The 13,904-nt window shown below is 45.8% G+C and overlaps 1 protein-coding gene and 1 long non-coding RNA gene across 2 annotated transcripts in view; one reads left to right on the forward strand and one right to left on the reverse strand.

Annotated features, from left to right (window-relative positions):
* LOC146830898 (fibrocystin-L-like) overlaps positions 1-13,904 on the reverse strand; it is a 1,500,901-nt gene that overhangs the window by 408,779 nt on the left and 1,078,218 nt on the right. The window lies entirely within an intron of this gene.
* LOC146830899 (uncharacterized) lies at positions 980-2,341 on the forward strand. Its single transcript, XR_014961205.1, has 4 exons — positions 980-1,028; positions 1,587-1,644; positions 1,743-1,806; positions 2,251-2,341. It is a non-coding gene; the product is annotated as an uncharacterized LOC146830899 (long non-coding RNA).

The following is a 13,904-nucleotide window of genomic DNA, read 5'->3' on the forward strand; positions in this document are numbered from 1 at the left end:
TGTCCTAATAACATGTGGTTCGGTGTTGCCTAACCTTCATGGTTGACCTCTTTTCGCTGCAATGTTTAACAATTTTGAATGTTGGTCTCAACGTTTTCTGTGACTCTGTCCTGAATATTGTTCCTACCAACTGACCCGCAGTTGCTTGGCACAACTTTAATTGCCTAATTGTCATATTAGTTTTTCTTTCTGTAAATATGGGTGGCACTGTAACCCTATTGCCACACATATCTTCATTTAGGCACTGCTTCGTGAACTCCGTTTTACAGTTACATCAGATGCATAGTGTACTCAAATATGCTGTTCTTTTCTGTCCTCTCTCTTTTTCTTTGACTTACAAGAGAACTTCTTGCATCAGCAACGTGAACTCGTAACTTGCTGGATATTGCCTCTGTTCTTATTACTTTTTTGTGCTTTTATACTATTGTTCCTTCTCTTTACAACCCGCGTAGGAAACTTTAATTAATCAAAGGGTCACCTTAGATGTTTATTTTCACTCTAAATAGAGCACTACATATCTTTTACGGGTGCTGGCTTCTTTTAGTCTAATTTTCGAGTAACACATGTTACACGTTGCCAGAGATATTTCTGCTCATTTTTTTCAAAGTACCTCAGCTTGGTTCATTCTCTCTTGTGTAGAATTTATTGGAACCCCATCTGATATTTCTCTTATCCGGGAATAACTCGCGCTCACTTTTGCTGCATCTAGTAAGACCCCGGAAGTGAGTTTCTTACTCCCTTGCCCTGTGTAGTCTAGCTTCTACTCCTTCGGAAATTGACTGCCTGAACCTCTTTTGAACCTCCTTCCATACGGGAATTACGCGCACTCAATTGGCGGGGGGAAAAACAAACCGGAAGTGAAGGTTTTACTCCTTTTCTTTGTGCAGTCTAGTTCCCATTTCACCGGAAATAGTCTCAGGTTACTTAACAGCGCAGGCTTTCATAAGGTAGATTCTACTAGACACGCTGGCTAAAGGGCGCGTTCCGGACACGGCTCTGATCCACATCACAGCGAATTCTGAAATACAGTAAGGTTTATCCACTGGTTGCACATGATCTCTTGCGCACCACATTTTATGGATAATAATGACTGTTAGTTTCTATCTCCATTGTCAACAACGACATGGTGTGCCTCCATGCTTTGCGCATCACGCGCACCTTGTATCCTAAGTTTGCTTATCTCACGCTGTTCAGTTCTGGCACTTTTTACATTTGAGATGTTTTTACACTGTGCTTTTGACTATGGACACCTTATGTTGCAGAGTACAATTTCACCTTTATGGTGGTCATTTGTTCTATATACCAGACTCTCGACTCTGCTTGCAACTAGTGTGCTCCACCTCTAGTCACACACTAAATGTGCTTTTAATGGTTTTGCGCTTCATGCGCACCGTACATGACTAACCCTAACCTTGGGTATTACCGTTTTGCTCCTGGCTACGGTCCTCTTTTTATATCTATACTCAGTTCTAGTCAGGAATTTCTTTGCATCACTCTGGCATTTCATGAGGGCTCACCCTGCGATGCATTAAGATATCAGTACTGTAAATCATCCTCGTGCTCATCGCACTACTCTTTATCTGCAGGTACCTTGCTTAAATAGAGAACTGTTCTCCACCACGAGAATTCTTTTTCGCATTTCAGGTATGTCCCCTGCACTGTCTGTGCGTTCATTTTATCTGTTAAGTTGTGGCATACGTAACTTGACATTTTAATCTATTTTTTGCACTTGCTCTTTTCAGAACGGCTTTTATCCCCATTCTTGATCCAATTGTTGAGGATCTAATTCATTGCAATTTCTCATTGGTAAGCCAGCTACCTTTGGATTTTAATAGTCTTTCTCTGAGCATGGGCACAGGTTTTCTTTGATCTAGTTCCACTTGTGAATCACTGCTCTTGTTATCCCTAAGGATTCTGTGGGCTTTCCCTTATCCTGCAACATCCAAACACATTGTTTGGATGTCACTGGTGCTTTCACTTCTTCTTCTGGACGGCACACTATTCCATCCTGCAACATCTAAACACATCGTTTGTATGTCACTGGTGCTTTCACTTCTTTTTCCTGACGGCACACTATTCCATTTCATTCACGGTCTGACCATTCCTCCTTAACTCCATCACTCCTTGGTTGCACTTTTTTCTCTCACTTTCTTTTCTTCTTTTCTCTAAACCTTTTTGCCACTAATCAATATGTTTTGCGTGGTCTTATACAAACACTCTAAATCATACCCTCATTGTATGCCATTACAGCCCTGAAGAAGCCCATGGTTGGCCGAAACGCATTGGCTGGTTCCATCAATTGCATATCAAGTACATCTGGAAATAAAAGACCAGAAACGACTCACTACTAACGTTTTATTATTGATGTGCTTTTTTCTGTACAAATTTTGTGTGTGTATTTATTGCCTCTCATCCAACTAGCTCATATAAGTCTGATTCTTACCTGCTCTCCCGCCTTGGTCCAGCGCGGCTGTGTGCCGATTGTTTGGAGGGTGTGGCAAAGCAGAGAGCAATTACCCACACCTGGTTTTTAAAGGAGGGGGTGGAGCGGAGGAGGAGGTTCACTGAGCAACACCCTACTTAACTCTGATGTGCCAGCGGACGCGAAGCAGACAGCCAAAGGCACGCGTCTGTGCCCATCCGCACCCAACGGCCCAAAGGGCCAGGACCCCTTGTTGTGGGTTACCCCATCATGATGTTAAATACACAGCAAATGCGCTAAGGAGCCTGATGTCACCCATTATGGAGGCATGTAAACAAAATACACACGGAGACAAGGAGGAACTCTCCTGCGGCAATTGCAGCAAGGACTTCACCTCAACAATAATGAATACTCAACAGAGAGAAGGACTGTCCTTCCTCCTGCTGAACTGTAGATCCCTAACTAAACATAAACATGAAATTCAAAATGTACTGGAGGAAACAAAAACGACGCCATGTTTTTGACTGAAACTGGGCTCAATGATAGCTCTACTTCAGATATCTTAGATGCCCTATCGGAAGGCTATGGGATAGCAAATCAGGACCGGGTTGGACAAAGGGGGGGAGGGATTGCTATACTCCATAAATCAATGATAAAATGCGACATTAAAGAAACAGACCTTGACAAATGTGAGGGGAGCTTTTTTACGCTTTCAATAGTAGGTAACGATACCATAGCTGGTGTCCTGATTTACCGTCCTCCAGGGCCAGAAACACAATTCATAATCAGCTTAGGTGAAAAAATCATACACACAGCCATACGTCACAGCAAACTCCTCATTCTAGGGGACCTTAAAATACACTTTGATGAAACTACTAGACCAGAGGCACAAACTGTGTGCAAAGACCCTCATGATCTTCAACCTCGTTCTAAAAGTTAACGCACCTACACATCAAGCAGGTCACATTTTCGATCCTATTTTCACTAACATAACTGACATGGAACTGGGAACATCCTGGCCAATCCCATGGTCCGATCACCACATAATCCCGTTTCAGATCCCACAAACAAATCCACGAGTCAGCTTACCTAAAAAGTTAGTTACCCGTAGGAAGTAGGAGAAGTTTAATCCTGATTCGTTCACTCAGGCACTTTGGAAAAACGACAAGTGGGATCATGGATAACCGAAGCGCTGAAGAAAATAGCACCCTGGACGACCAAAAATACAAGAAGGGGGAGCATCTCAGCTCCATGGTTCAATGACACCTTAATGAAGGCCAAACAAAAGTGCAAACAGCTGGAACACAGGTGGCGTAAGAACTACTGCGCAAACATTAAAGGAGAATAAAAACAACAGCAAAAAACATACTACGCCCTAATAAAGAAAACTCGTTGTGAGTTCTACACTAGGAAAATTGAAATGGCAAAAAACTCCACATTGTTCTACCTATATATGGGGCCACTTGCTGATATAGTGGAAGGCCACAAAGTGTCCATTGTATCATACAATAACGATACTCAGCTTATCGTCACGCTATCGCAAAACCCAGAACATAATGCACATCAATTTCCCAGTGTATGGAGGAAGTAACAGTATGGATGGCAGACCACTGCTTAAAACTTAATGGCAGTAAGACAGAAGTGATGGTAATGGGAAGAGCGCCTTCTATCTGGACATCAGCTTGGTAGCCGGAAGCACTTGGCCAGCTCCCAACCCCTAAAACCAAAGTCAAGAACATCGGAGTATGGCTTGACCTTAACCTGAAATAAGAAAATCCAATCCGAAAAATAACAGGCAAATGTTTTGGAACGCTAAAAACCCTATGGAAGGTCATTGACCTACTACCGGTTCAAGCCAGAAAAACTATAATACATTCAGTGGTCACCTCTCAGATTGACTACGGCAATGTTCTATACCTAGGTGTAGCTAAAAAAAAGCATGAAGAAACTGCAATCAGTCCAAAACGCCACTGCTCGGCTAGTGCTGAATCTGCCTAGAAGATCGTCCAAAACAAAATCCCTGGTCAAATTGCATCGGTTGCCTGTGGGCAAGAGGATCATGTTCAAGGCAATGTGCTTCTGCCATTGTATCCTAGCAAGTAAAGGCCCAAGTTATCTACAAGACATGATTACACCCTACACCCCCAATAGAAGCCTAAGATCTGAAGGAAAGTCACTGGTAATAGTACCCAGATTTAAAAGGCCAGGCTAGGAGGCTGCTCTTTAAAATACTTGGCAGCAAAACATTGCTATTCACTACCAGTGGATTTGAGGAAAGAGCCATGTGAAGCTGCCTTTAGGAAAAGGCTGTAAACTTGGCTTTTTTCCACCCATAAACCAGAATAGACCTTGAAACATGACAGCTAGTGCACACCTACCTATCTTGTGTCATTTCTGAGATTCTGCTCAGCTCGGGGACACACCGTTGGTGTAACCAGGCACTCTACAAATGCTGCTGCTGATGATGAGGTAAAGTCTTCTAGAGGCGACTAGGTCATCAGACAAAATAATCGGTGAAAGTGAAGGAACGTATTGCAAACCAGTATAAACCCATTCTGGTCTAGGTGAACCAGAGATGACAGGCATGGTAGCAATCAATTGGCTATTACTTTCCCCAATAATCTGCAATACACATTCATAGATAGAAGCTTATAGGAACCCACTTCCAGGGGGTCTTGGCCAGTCTGGGGAGCACCACTATCAAGGCTTCACTCATGATGCGGGGAAGAAGACCCCTTCTCCCTTCCATCCTTATACAATTGAGGTAGCCTGGGTGCAAGTTTAAGTTTGTAGGTCGAGTAAATCCACCGGACACCCATTAGTCCCTGGGGTCTTAATCCATGCCATCTGATCTATCAGTATATTAATTTCCCCAATTGTTAGTGGTTCATCTAGTTCCTGTAACAACAGAGGATCTATATGTGGGAGCGGACTCTCCTCAATGTAAGCTCACAGGAGGGCTGCATCCGTTTCAATGCCGTATATAGGGTTTTGTAGTAATCAATGAATACCATGTTTATGTCTGCCTGGGTATTCATTATGTCTCCACTTGGAGACTGTATGCCCCCCAGCAGAACTCTAAATAATTCCGCCTTCAGCAGCCAAGCCAGTAGGCAGCTTATCTTATCTCCCTCCAAATGTTGTTTGGTCATGTTAAGTCCAGCGTACTTAATCTATCCAACAAATTTCTATGCTCCTGCCTAAGGTCCATGAGAGCCTGGTCCCCCGTCAGCTTTATTCTCCCTTTCACGTATGGTCCCTTCTCACTGGTTAAGTTATAGACGGGTAGTTGGCCGAGTCCCACTTTATCCCATATTTCAACATTGTTCCTTCAAAGGGTCCACAACTCCACCCGCCCTGTTTGTTGCAGTACTACATGGCCGTGGAGTCGTCCGTGAACACCTGCACTGCTGGCCCTTTGACCAAAGGAAGGAATGCCTTCAGTGCAAAATGGATCGCCCGAAGCTCTAGAAGGTTGATGTGGAGCCCGGACTCTGCCAGAGACCAGAGGCCTCTGATCTCCACCTCTCCCATGTGGCCGCCCCACACCAGAAGTGTTGGATCTGTTGCATCTGTCACCACTGTGAACTCTGGTTGGGGAAAGGAGACCCAAACCGCCCTCCTCGTCGCAACAGACGACATCTGCACCCTACTGGACAAAGGTAAAACAGCAGCCCTCATCCTCCTCAATCTCCCAGCGGCGTTCAACACAGTCTCTCACCGCACCCTAATACGCAGACTCCATGACTCAGGGATTCAAGACAAGGCTCTTGCCTGGATCCGCTACTTCCTCTCCGGCAGAACGCAGTGGGTCAGACTCCCCCTTTCCTCTCGGACCCCACACCAATCACCTGCGGAGTCCCCCAGGGGTCATCCCTCAGCCCTAGGCTCTTCAACGTCTACATGGCTCCGCTCGCCCCCATCGTCAGAACCTAATGATTCAACATTGTGTCATAAGCAGACGGCACCCAACTCATCCTCTCCCTATCCAACGAACCCAACACCTCCAGACAACATTTTCGAGAAGGCATGAAAGCTGTCGCAAAATGGATGAAAAACAGCTGCCTTCAACTAAACACCAACAAAACAGAAGTACTCATCATGGGCACACACCCCGATGCCTGGAACGACACTTGTTGGCCCCCCACCCTTGGAAGTCCGCCCACCCCTACGGACCACGCACGCAACCTGGGAATCATCCTGGACTCCGAACACAAAATGGACTGCCAGATCAACACCGTCTCGTCCTCCTGCTTCCATCCCCTCTGCCTCCTATGCAAGACCTTCAAATGGATCCCTCTCGAACACAGAAAGGCCATCACTCATGCCCTGGTCACCAGCAGACTTGACTACGGCAATACACTCTAAGCTGGAATAAACAAAAACTTCACACGCAAGCTACAGAACATCCAGAACGCCGTCGAAGACTGGTCCTTGACCTGCCAAGACACTGCCACATCTCCCAGCACCTGCACACACTCCACCGGCTCCCCATCAAAGCTAGAGTCACCTTCAGGATGCTCACCCATGCTCACAAGGCCCTCCACGACACCGGACCAGCATACCTGAACAGCCGACTCAAATTCCAAGCACCCCAAAGAACCCTACGATCAGCCCAGCTCTCCTATGCCATGGTCCCCCGCACCTGAAAGACCAGATGAGGCGGTCGCTGCTTCTCCTTCCTCGTGGCCAGAGCCTGGAACGCCCTCCCTCTCCACCTCAGACAGACATCTCTCCCCATCTTCACAAGAAACCTCAAAACCTGGCTCTTTGAGAGACCCCCTCCTTGATGGATTGGAACCTGCGAAACCCCCCTCCCCCAGCTCCTAGAGACCCTCACGGGTGAGTAGTAGCACTTAACTAACTCCTGATCGATTGATTCGTTAGTCACCACTGCAATTGGTGTGCAGTGCCCTCCGAGATCTAATCGCAATCGGAAAGATTCCCCTGATGCTGTGCCCACTGCAACTTCAGGTCCCACTGCAGAGCCCACATATGCCACCTGGCATAGTCCACCAGCAGGATGCAGGAGGCCATGAGGCCCAGTAGCCTCAGGGTCAGTCTGACGAAAACCCGGCATAGAGGCTGAAAGATCAAAATCATAGCCCGAATATCCTGGACTCCGGGCTCGGGAGGATAAGCCCGAAACTGCGCTATGTCCAGAACCGCTATGATGAAAAGGAGCTTCTGAGAGGGAATCAGGTTTGACTTCAGCACATTGATGGTGAACTCCAGCGAATGCAGGAGATCAGCGTAGTCTGAAGGTGGTAGATGACAGCCTGGGGCAAGCTCACCTTCAACAGCCAGTCATCAAGATAGGGGAAGACTAGAACCCCTGATCTGCGCAGATGAGCTGCTACCATCGCCATCACCTTCGTGAACACTCGATGGGCGATGGTAAGGCTAAAGGGGAGCACGGTAAACTGAAAGTGCTTGTGGCCTACCGTGAACTGTAGGTAATGTTGTTTTGCCGGCAGGACGGGGATGTGAAATTAAGCGTCCTGCAAGTCCAACGCTGCTATCCAGGCTTCAGGGTCGAGGGCAGAGAGGACCTGAGCCAATGTCAACAGTTTGAACTTCTCCTTCCGGAGGAAGCGGTTGACAATCCTGAGATCCAAGATAGGACGCAGGACCTTGTCCTCTTGGGCACCAGAAAGGGAATAACAACCACAACCTACTTCTGGGGCAGGAACTCGTCCGATGGCTCCCTTGGCCAAGAGAGCCGTATCTTCATGTTGGTGAATTGAGGTGGCATGGATGGAGGGGTAGTCTCAAAGAGGAGGGAGTAGCCCCTTTGGACTATCTGAAAAACCCACGTGTCCAACATGACGTTGAGCCAGCCGCCCAATGGTGAATGGTGGCTCTCTACGGTCAGACTCGGAGGGCTTGGAGACTGCTGAAGAGGGGCACCGGTAGACTGGCCCTCCCACTACCCCCAGGCCCACGACAGTGGGTCCCACATCCCCGGCCGCGCAGAGGTTGGACAGCTTGCGCAGACCTGTGGCTCTGGACGGAAAAGCAGACTGCGCAGGACGAGAGGTAGAATCAAGGCCCAAGGACCTGGCCACAGCCCTGGAGTCCTTTAAGCGCTCAAGAGCGTTGTCTGCTTTGTCATCAAAAAAGCGATGGCCATCAAAGGGCATGTCTAAAAGCATAGCTTGGACATCACCCGAAAAACCAGTGGACCTCAGCCAGGCATAGCATCTTAAGGCTACTTACGTTGATATCGTCCTGCCCAGCGAGTCGCCAGTGTCCAGCCCACATCATATGGCTAACTTCGCTGCGTTTCTCCCTTTGGCATTTGCATGAGAGAGCACGGCCCAGGCCTCCTCGGAGCACTGTGGCAGCACCTGCTTGACCATGTCCACACAGGATGAGAGTAACGGCCCAAGAGACATGCGATGTTCACCCACTGCAGTCCTAAGCCGGAGGAAGAAAACATTTTCTTCCCAAGATGGTCCAGCTTCTTGGATTCCCTATCGGGGGGTGCGGTAGAGAATGTGCCCTTGGAAGTCGAGGCTTGGACCACCAAGCTCTCAGGAGTGGGGTGTTGGTAGAGAAAAATGTGGTCACCCATGGCCAGGCAGTGGCGTTGGTCAATACTCCTATCCAGAGGCAGCAGGAGGGGCTCTAAAGGGGCTCGGTCAGAAGGTTAGTCCTGACTGCCACCATAGGAAGCTCAAGGTTTAAGGCCTCAGCTGCCTAACGCAACACCACTGCATATGATGCACCCTCGTCCATTGCCTTGGTAAGGGGAGATAGCATGCCAAGGTCTGGGGGGATGTCCAGACCACTGGTCTCACCCAACTCCTCTATCCAGTCTGGTTCTTCTAACGGGTCTGCCAGAGGGTCCACAGACCCCTCCTAGTCCTCCTCACCCTCCTCTGGTAGCCACTCAGGGTGATAGAGAACGCCAGGGGAGAACAGGGGTACAAAAGTACCGGTCGGTGCCGGTCCCGATGTCGATCGATGCCGGTCCGACTCCGTGTCCCCACCAGTGGGGACACAACCGGTGTCGGAGGATGCGAAGGTGTCACCAATGGATTCAGCACCGGAGGAGGTGTCGTAAGGTCAACCGGCGCAAATCCAGGCCTGGATCCCTTGGGGCCCTGCGGCACCAGAGCTGAAGCTGTTGGCATTGAAGGTCTAGAACCCCCAGCCGAGTCCGTGGGGTCCAAAGGTGCGGCCTTGGAGTCGAGCTGCCGTAAGATGGAATAGAGGGCTTCGTAAAAGCTATGAAGTTAGGCAGGGGGTTGCTCCGGCTCCTGGAAAAGGAGGGAGACTCGAAATCGACCCAACCGCTCCACATGCGGAGCCAGGTAACTACCATCTGCAACGTGCATCGCATGGGCCGACGGACGGGGGAACGTGGAGAGCGACAATGCTGCTTCACCTTTCTTTTTGTGCTTAGACTTACCCGAAGACAAAGACTTTGACGAGGAGCTGTATATCTGGGGACGCAGAGCTTATGCTAACCCAACAAATCTCAAGCTGAAATCCGAATGGCCTTCCCGGGGGGTATCCCGGGGACAGCAATGGCTCAAGGAGAGGGCCATGGGTCTACCTCCTCTTATTCAGTAATTCTGTCCCTGATGGTGGGCTTCCTAGTGCCCTATTTTGACCGATATTAGCTCCTGGGGTAGGCTCCCTGAGGCCTTTATAGCATCAGAGAAGGGTGGCTCCCCTCCCCATTTTGAGAAATTAGGGGCTTTAGTGGCTCAGTGAGAGGGAATGCATTCCCTCCCTCCTGATGTTGAAGAAATTCGGCCCAGGGGGCCGCGGAGCTCCTCCTCCCACATTCATTAATTTCAGGCCAGGGGATGGATTTCATGTGGCCTGTCATGGCTCGAAAGGGGGGATCACACAACCCCTTTATTGCTGAAATTGCCCTTGGGTAATGGGGGATCTGGGGCCTCAGAAGGCTTGGGGAGGGAGAGCCGAGTCGCACCCCTTCCTATATATGATATTTTTGTCTCTCCAGAGCCTATAACTAATGAATTAATTAATGAAGTTGCCAATTCTTGTTGTTGTTTTTGATCGTGTAGGAGTCCAGCGGGATCGTGGTAATATTTGTAGGTTTATTTTTGGCCCCCATGTTACCCTGCCCGATTGTGTTCCTTAAAAAAAATCTTTAGGACAGAAGACTAAGTCCCTAAGTCCTATAATGGCTGCCAGCAGCATTTTTCTGATGTTGCTGGCAGCCAATCAGAGCACTTGCTCTCGCAGGAGTCTGACTTCCACAGGAGTGAGAAGGCCCAATGGAAATAAAGCTCCCTTGGCCAATCAGAATGCTCTATTTTTAAATTGGCGCTCCTTGAGCCTCTCATAGATCTAACCATCCGGATATATAATTATTTTTTAACCACAATGTCTCAGAAAACACTGACCAGATTCACACCAAATCACAAACAGCACAATCATTGGATCAAAATCTAGCTTCCTGCCAAATCTGGTGCTATTCCGTTTAGCAGCCAATCTTAAGGAAATCTATGGAAAATGCATGGGGACTTTGCAATTTGGGACCTCCTTTTTTCTCAGCCCCTGGTTGGCAGAACACCCTGAAAATTCCAAGCAAAAAATTGTCAAAGAGTAGCACATTTTTTACAGTTCATTGAGATTTGTCAAACTGTAAAATGTGTATATATATGTATATACACACAAACACACACACATATATATATATATATAAATATATATATTTATGTTTTAATATGTATATTGTGTCCTGAAGTAACTATAAGTTGTGCTCTGCCATTCACAGTGTTGTCATCAATTGTCTCATTTCAGAGTTGCAGTCATGTTATTAATGATGTTATAGAACATGTTATAAGTGATATTATAAGTGAAGTCGTAGACAGTGTATGACAAGGGTGCGAGATATAGATACTTTAGGATGCAAGTTGTAGTTACTTGAGATAACAAAATGGTATGTTTGAAGTGACATCTTCTCCTAACTATAAGCTCACTTTAAGGTTTTTTTTCAGTGATTTTCAGATTTTTGTTATGTAAAGGAAAGTATAATTATAAATCCTAGCTATAACATCACTTTAACCTTTGTTTTTCTCAGTGATTTACTAGGGTTGTCAACCCAAAAAAATCACAGGAGCTCAAGTATTTTGTTGTGGACTCCGTCCCACCTCTGAGAAGAGGCGGTGACCGAGAAGCACTTTTAAGAAGGCTTGAGAATAAGTACATATTGGAGATGGACTGTAAGACACCACAGGGTTTCAATTCTAGTGAGGACCTCTTTACGTATTTATAAAATTCTGGTTTTTAGTCACTTATGAAACTGTCTAATCTTGTTGCTGCCTCAACATTGTTTTTAACATTTATGTCTCTTGTTTTTGCACTATTTTGCACATGTGAACCTATGGTTCGCTAGGTGACACTTTATATTTGCACTGTCACTTTACTATCAGGCATGGAATACTAGGTTCAAACCCACTTGGGCCATATTATTCCACATTCACAATTGAGACACACTGGCAATAAGATGCATGTGCTTGAACCCGGTTAGGATTGGATTATGCTGCTATATATATGTAAAAGTTTACATTTGTTTTACTTTTAAACATGCATTTTATTCAATGTATAGGGTTTTTATGCTTCTTGATTTTGGCATCTTTTATGAGCATTATATGTATGTATTTAATATTTATATATTTATTTATTTACATATTTATTGATATATATATCTTAACTGCTCATTTTGCACACTATTAGTCATGACACATTTGTTTTACAATATTACGAACAAATTTGGTGAATGTGAACAAGCATTTAAACTTTTCCATGTCTATGAATACTATAAGTCACGTTTACTAGCCCTGTCACTTTAAAAGGTTTTGATCGCTCCTTTAACTTGTCATGTGATCAAGGCCCCACGAGGGCTGAAATGTGTTATGGCGGCAGTGCAGGGGACTGAATAAAAAGAATTGCACCAAATCCTGGGTTCGCACCATCTTTGCTACAACAGAGTTTGCAAGAGACGATTTACAAATAAATAAATAAATATATATATATATATATATATATATATATATATATATATATATATATATATGCAACACACACAGGTGCAGGTTTAACGCGGTGCTCCATTCCGAGAGGGCGTGTCACTCCGCCAGTACCTGCTTACTGGCAAAACATGCTCACCAGGCTCTCTCCTTCTCTCCGAAAAGAGTGTGACACTGCTCCGGGGGTAAGTAAAAATGGCTTTAATAAATTACCAGCGTTGACAACATAGTTCTCTGGAAACGCAGGGCAGACGCGTTTCTGCCTAATGGCTTCATCAGTGCCCAATCCAGAAAGATTTTCTTAGTGTTCCGGGGGAGCTATTCCGGTGCTCTTATGTCCGTGGCCACTCCCAGTCATGTGGTTCATAGCTCCTCCTTTACTGCCTCATAGGTAAAAGACACTTTGCGCTGTACTTTCCACTCTGTTGCATTCTGGGTCTAGAAGTCCTCAGCAGGCACCCTATGCAATGACGGGATTGCCTGAACCATACCGTGACGTCCCAAACTAGTTTGGCTGAAGATCCCTCGCCGTGGCAACAGTGCGTCAAGTAAAGTCATCCTTAGTCCCCCTTGTCAGGCAAAGCATTTTGCCTCCTCTCTCCCCTTCTGGTGTCAATAATCTCCATGTGGAAAAAATAATCTCCATGTGGGAAAAATCTCCATGTGGAAAAAATCACCTGGGGGGGCTCCGCGTAGCAATTTTATGCAACACACACAGGTGCAGGTTTAACGCGGTGCTCCATACCGGTATCGGCTTCCTCAGAGGCGTGGACTTGCAAACTCAAAGGCACGGCAATTTTGGCAATATAAATCTTCTTTCCCCGCCCTAAGTGGGCGTAGCCAACCCTGTGGCTTTCTGGTCTTGGTAGTGCCGTTTCTTGCTTCAGTGAGCTGACATGCCGTTGGTGCAAAAATAAATTAATGATGCCACAGTGGGTTATATATATATATATATATATATATATATATATATATATATATATATATATATATATATATATATATGTATATATATGTATATATATATATATTTATGTTTTAATATGTATATTGTGTCCTAGTAACTATAACTATAACTTGTGCTCTGCCATTCACAGTGTTGTCATCAATTATCTCATTTCAGAGTTGCAGTCATGTTTTCAATGATGTTATAGAACATGTCATGAGTGATATAAGTGAAATCGTAGACAGTGTATGGCAAGGGTGCGAGTTATAGATACTTTAGGACACAAGTTGTAGTTAGTTACTTGAGATAACTACAACAGGTGAATTTTCAGTCATTTTGTAAGTTTAAAATGGCATGTTTGGAGTGACATATTCTCCTAACTATAAGCTCACTTTAATTTTTTTTCAGTGATTTTCCGATTTTTGTTATGTAAAGGAAAGTATCATTACAAATCCTAGCTATAACGTCACTTTAACCTTTGTTTTTCTCAGTGATTTTCTAGGATTGTTTGTAATATATA

This window comes from Triturus cristatus, chromosome 5_1 (genome assembly GCF_964204655.1).
Source record: "Triturus cristatus chromosome 5_1, aTriCri1.1, whole genome shotgun sequence".
NCBI lineage: Eukaryota > Metazoa > Chordata > Amphibia > Caudata > Salamandridae > Triturus > Triturus cristatus.